Here is a 6,637-nt window from a genome sequence, read left to right as displayed (position 1 = left end):
TATCATACTTCGAATGAGGCATGATAGTGGGTGCCAGACAGATGGGACATTCCATTTCTGACGTTCTTTAGGCATTTAACGTTCCTCAATCCACAGTGTTACGTATCAGCTTCCATGGGATATCGCAGCAGAAGACCCACCAGAGTACCTGTTACCACCATGACACTGGATACAACACCTCACATGGGCACATGAGGCTACTAACTAGACCCTGGAGGACTGGAAATGTGGCATGGACTGTCAAAGTATGGTACAAATTGTTTCTGCGTGATGGTATTTTTTTGTGTGTGGCACAGACCCTATGAAACTATGGAGCCCAGTTGTCAACCAGGTACTGTCAGGCTGGTGGTGGTTCCATACTGATGTGGCGTCTATTCTCATGCCACGGGTTGGGTCCATCTAAACACATCATTGACCACTATGTTTCACTGCTTTGTGGCTATTTGCTGCCCTTCATGGACTTTATATACCCTCACAATGGTGGAATATTCCAGTAGGATAATGCACCATGCCATCAGGCCCAAATTGATTAGAATTGGTTTGAAGAACATTCTGGAGAGTTCCTATGGATGGTGTAGGTTGCACATTCACCCAACATCTGTCCAATTGAACATTTATGGGATGTGGTAGAGGGGTCCATTAGCAACACCGGATCCTGCACCTAGGGATACCACAGATCTGTGGGAGGCTATCGAGACTGCATGACTCAGCATTCCTCCAGACGTCTTCTGTTCACATGTGGAATCAATGCTACATCAAGTTGCTGCACTTTGCCAAGCTACTGGGAGTCCTACATGATATTAGTTTCTGTCCCATGACTTTCGGCATGTCAGTGTATAGTTACAAACCAAATCAAGTGGAAGAGAGGTCACAAGGTAAAAGACTGTTCAGGCTATTAGAGTATTTTTCCCAGTCTGCAGAGCTATTCTTGTTGCATAAAACGGACATATCCTACGATACAGAATAGAAGCCTTATAATAATAATAATAATCTTTATTTGTATAGCGCCAACTTATTCCGCAGCGCTTTCAGGCATGGATAAATGCAAAACAATAGAACAATTACAATGTGAGATACATTGGGTTAGACACAAATGGGTTGAGGGTGGTACAGGAGGTGCAGGGGGTGGGGAACACAGGCAATAGGAAATATTATGTACAGATCATTTATCAGAAGGCAAACAGGGTGGAGCACCATAGGGAGGGGCGAGGGACTAGGTCAGGAGATTTGGTATGCTTCCCTGAAGAGGTGCGTTTTTAAGGCACGTCTGAAATTTCGTGCATCGGGAATTGTCCGCATGCCTTGGGGTAGAGCATTCCAGAGGATGGGTGCTGCTCTAGTGAAGTCCTGTAGGCGAGCATGTGAGGTTCGTATTACAGGGGTGTTTAGTCTGAGGGTGTTATCTGATCGGAGTGAGCGCGCTGGGTGGTATACTGACAGTAGGGAGGCAATGTATGGTGGTGCAGCGCCATGCAGAGCTTTGTGAGTGAGGTAGAGGAGTTTAAATTTAGTTCTGCAGTGGATGGGCAGCCAATGCAGCGACTGGCATAATGCAGAGGCGTCTGAATAACGACTGGATAGAAAAATGAGTCTAGCTGCTGCATTTAGTATGGATTGGAGCGGAGCGAGTCTAGAGCGGGGGAGGCCGATGAGTAGCGAGTTGCAGTAGTCAAGCCGGGAGTGGATGAGCGCAACCACGAGCGTCTTTAGCGTGTCCGTGGTTAGGAACGGACGTATTTTAGCAATATTTCTGAGGTGCATGTGGCATGTTTGGGCCAGAGATTGGATATGGGGGCAAAGGAGAGGTCAGAGTCCAGTGTGACCCCAAGGCATCGGGCATGCCGTCGGGGGGTTATGATGGTGCCAGACACTGGAATGGAGATGTTGAGGGGAGGTCGGTTAGAAGGTGGAAAGACAAGGAGGTCAGTTTTAGAGAGGTTTAATTTGAGAAAAAGGGAGGACATAGTGTTAGAGACAGCGGACAGACAGTCGGTGATATTTTGGAGGAATGGTCCAGAGATCTCACGAGAGGAGGTGTATAGTTGGGTGTCGTCAGCATAGAGATGGTATTGGAGGCCGAATCTGTGGATGGTTTGTCCAATTGGGGCAGTATAGATAGAGAAAAGAAGGGGACCAAGGACCGAGCCCTGGGGTACCCCGACAGCGAGAGGAAGTGGAGCAGAGATAGAACCAGCAAAGGAAACACTGAAAGAGCGGTCAGAGAGGTAGGAGGAGAACCAGGAGAGAGCAGTATCCTTTAGACCTTGTCAGCATCCCCAGTGGTTTGTTCATTAGTCCCCCCCAATCCACTGTTCTTGGATCAATATAGACCCCATTGGGGATGCTGACATCGTTTCTATTCTTTGTGGGCTTTTGAGACATGGGTGGATCAATACAGTTTGAGAAGGACAGTTGGATTCCATGTTACCACCATAAGGGACAAACTGGTTACCACCCAAGTGTTTGTACCCAACGATGAGTCCATGGCATCCGCTACACAATTGATCTGCCATACTGTAGCTGACATGGCTCCACTAAGAGTTGAAGTAATAATGCTAGTGTGAACAGTTTTATTCTTCTCCTCAACTCCTACGGTATGTTTAACCCCTTATTGACGGCCAATACACCTTTTTGCTGACCTCACTAATGGGCTTTAAACCTGCATATGTTTAAGGCGGTGGCTTAACTGACAGCCAGGCGCTTGCTCTTACTGCCAAGAGAGGAGAAACCTCAGATTCTAACAGTTTAACCCCTTACATGCCACAATCAATAGGAACTGCAGCATGTAAGCAGATGACAAAGGAAGGAGGCTCTTTCTGTCACCATTGGAATGGGTTCCCAGGGCAGGTGGAAGCCTGACAAAGTAGACAAGTAGAGATGTTGACCAAGGCAGGCAGACTGGATGCTACCTTTTGAAAGGTTTCTGGAAAATTATAGCTAAAATGTGATTGGCGGCCATGGACAATGGCTTCACTTAGCCTTTGCCCTGGGCTTGACAATTGTCCCCCATTGAGCGACCCTGCATTATTATCACTGCCATTAATTTCAAGAAACTGGAATTCTGAGACCTTTGCCTTGACTGGCTCATTCATCTAATTCTAACCATTTGCAATGTCACAATAAAATATAATTAATATTTTGCAACAATCTTGCACCACGCGGCTTACAGCATATGCTGAGGGAGGTCACATGGCTATTGGTCATTAGCCACTATGAAAAACAGGAGTTTCCCAAAAATAGAACTATAATTTATGACAAAGTTCAGTAGCCCCAGCATATCAAGATGTGACCTTTACTCCTTGAGAGTAATGATTTCTGCACTGAGGAGCACTTTAATGACACCCTGTCTATAGGACTGACCCTTTTACATTAAATAAAGCTAAACTATTAATTTTTTTTTCCTCCTCCACTTGTAAACCCCATTATGTAATACATACTACCGGGAACTCTGCTATCAGGCACTTTACGGAAGCCCAGCTGCCAGTAGACCATGTGACCCCACAACATTTGCCGTATGAATCGGAATAAGGTCTGGGACACTCACCTAGAGGCTCTCATAGACTTGCGTCTGGACTCGGAACTGATGACTCTTCAATAAAGTCAGCTAAGAGAGTGATAAACCACACTGTGTGCATGCACCAACTTAGAAGTCGCATAGTACTAGAACGGGGCGCCCGGGGAGTATGAAACGCTGCCCCCAGAACTCCCCGTTTCGTCACCTTTGACCTACATAATGTACTTTATGGGGCTCAAAGGTGATGAAAGGTTACCTTTAAAGCAACCCTCCGGTCCTAGAGAAACAACGATGGTCTGACTACCCGGTGCACACTGTACATTAGTATGCATCATGGGTTTAAGACACTACACCGGCTTTGATTGGCCAGCTCTGATCACATGATCAGTGCTGGCCAGTGTGAGCAGCATGAACTGTATTAGACTACCAATGTATACTAATGCACAGTATACGGGAAGTGGTGCGACTATCTCTGTGTGTCCACAACTGGAGGGTTGCTTTAGGCCTCCTCTCCACGGGCGATTCTGCATTGTGTTATCCACACGTGGGTAATGCAATGAACGCTTTCCATAGGATGACTACGGTAAGCACAGCCCCATGTACACGAGCGGAAATCCTCCGCGATGAACCTATTATAATGATAGGTTCATCACGGAAAATCAGGGTGACTTGAGGGTTCTCCCACAGCGGAAATCCGCAGCCTTAAAACGCACCGCCCGTGGACAGGCAGCCTTAATAGGGTATACAAGGGGCGCACACAAAAAACTCCTGGAGTACTTTTTCTAGTGCATTTGACCTGCTAAGCAGCCGGAGGATCACAATTTCCCAGAAGTGGTGCGAGGCGTTTTTCATGTATCCGCGGGGGAACTGCACCTTGACAAGCGCAACATCGATAGTGGAGAAAGGGATGTGGTTTGGCAGAAATGGGCAAGAATTAAATGTGACAGTATGAGAGAAATTTAGTAAGACTGGCAACACTGGTCTTAGTATAATTTCTGCCAGCGCATTGTGCGACTGGTACATAAAGAGACTCACGCCTCTTCATATATTAGTAGCATTATAACTCCTCCAGGCATCAACACACAAAATCTACGGCGATTTTCTGGTACAATTTACAGCAGTTTCTGGCATAAACTATGTAGAGGTGCCTTTCCAGAATGGTCATGCCCCCTCCTGGCACGCCCCACCTACGTTTCATCAAAGTGGTGAAGCCAGCGCAGAAAACAGGTAAGTTGCAAAACTTTTGCACAAGTGAGAATTTCTGACTTTTTCTACGGTTGTAAATGTGCCCGCGGGTTTACATTCAGTCTAAGCTAACGGAGAGGCGGTATGAAGTTAGACAAAAGGGGTCAAATGTATCATGCTATAGAAGTCTATGTATCCGTGTTCAGCTGCTGAGAAGAGCCGACAAGGAAAGAGGACATCCAAAGGGGAACAGTGCAGGGGTTAGTGCTTCTCCCCCTACACCTTAGTGATCAACACCCGGCCCCCCACTGATCAAAAGGTTTTTTGTTTTTTTTTCAAACTGCAGTTATTCTTTAACCTCTTCACAACCATCTAATGTAAATTTACGTCAGGCTATCATGAAGTGTTTATTGAGTGGGCTTGGGAGGTTAGTAGGCTCCACACTGGCGGCTATCAGCTGACAGCTGTGATCACAGCAGTAAATTTAGATACCATAGTCAAAGCTGCCCCCTATTCTACTCCCCATCAGCACCTCCCATGATGCAATTGGGGGTTGTCAATGGGCTAGCATGGCAACCCACAGCCTACTGAAGGCTTCCAGAGCTGCCATGTATAGATGCTATCAAGCCCTGTCCAAGGAAGGTCTTCATAGGCAGCATTGGCTTAACTATAGGGGATGCGGTTGCACCCGGGCCTAGGAGCCTTAGGGGGCCCATAAGGCCCCTCTTCTCCATATAGAGAGCCCAGTACTATGAAGAAAGCATTATAGTTGGGGGCCCCGTTACAGGTTTTGTATTGGAGCCCAGGAGCTTCAAGTTACGCCTCTAATAGGCAGCATTACAATCCGCCATATACTGCAAAACTAAAGTATTGCAGTATATAGTACTAGTGATCGCATCGCAAGTCGGGTACTGAATAAAAATGTAAAAGAATTTTTAATAGCCAAAAAAAGTTAAAAAAAACTAAAACCTTTTCCTATTTTACCCATTAAAAATATAATTTTTTTTAAAATGACATTTTTGGTGTTGCCGTGTATGTAAAAGTCCAAACTATTAAAATATCACAAATTTTTTTTTAGGTTTTTCCATACATTATATAGGACAATTAAAAAATATAACTCGTCTTGCAAAGAGCAAGCTATAGGGGGGGGGGGGGGGGGGGCAGCGTTGAAAAAACAAAACTGAAAAAGTGCTTGTCCTTAAAGGAGATGTCCCGCGCCGAAACGGGTTTTTTTTTTTTTTAAACCCCCCCCCCGTTCGGCGCGAGACAACCCCGATGCAGGGGTTAAAAAAACCACCCGCACAGCGCTTACCTGAATCCCGGCGGTCCGGCGTCTTCATACTCACCTGCTGAAGATGGCCGCCGGGATCCTCTGTCTTCATGGACCGCAGGGCTTCTGTGCGGTCCATTGCCGATTCCAGCCTCCTGATTGGCTGGAATCGGCACGTGACGGGGCGGAGCTACACGGAGCTACACGGAGCCCCCATAGAGAAGAGGAGAAGACCCGGACTGCGCAAGCGCGGCTAATTTGGCCATCGGAGGGCGAAAATTAGTCGGCACCATGGAGACGAGGACGCCAGCAACGGAGCAGGTAAGTATAAAACTTTTGATAACTTCTGTATGGCTCATAATTAATGCACAATGTACATTACAAAGTGCATTATTATGGCCATACAGAAGTGTATAGACCCACTTGCTGCCTCGGGACAACCCCTTTAAGGGGTTAATAAAGATGGATCATTTCTCTACTCCACAGCGCCCCTTATTACGGCACATGGAAGATGCCTGACTACTATATAGAGTGGCTTCAGGAAAGTTTTGGACATCTATATACACAGCCACAAGTCCAAAGAAGTTGGGACGCTGTACAATGGGAGAAATGTAAAGAAGAATGCCGGGAGCTGGAGACCTCATCATTGGACTTTATCCCCAGCAGAC

This window comes from Eleutherodactylus coqui, chromosome 7 (genome assembly GCF_035609145.1).
Source record: "Eleutherodactylus coqui strain aEleCoq1 chromosome 7, aEleCoq1.hap1, whole genome shotgun sequence".
In the NCBI taxonomy this organism is placed as follows: domain Eukaryota; kingdom Metazoa; phylum Chordata; class Amphibia; order Anura; family Eleutherodactylidae; genus Eleutherodactylus; species Eleutherodactylus coqui.
Note: the sequence above shows the minus strand (reverse complement) of the source record.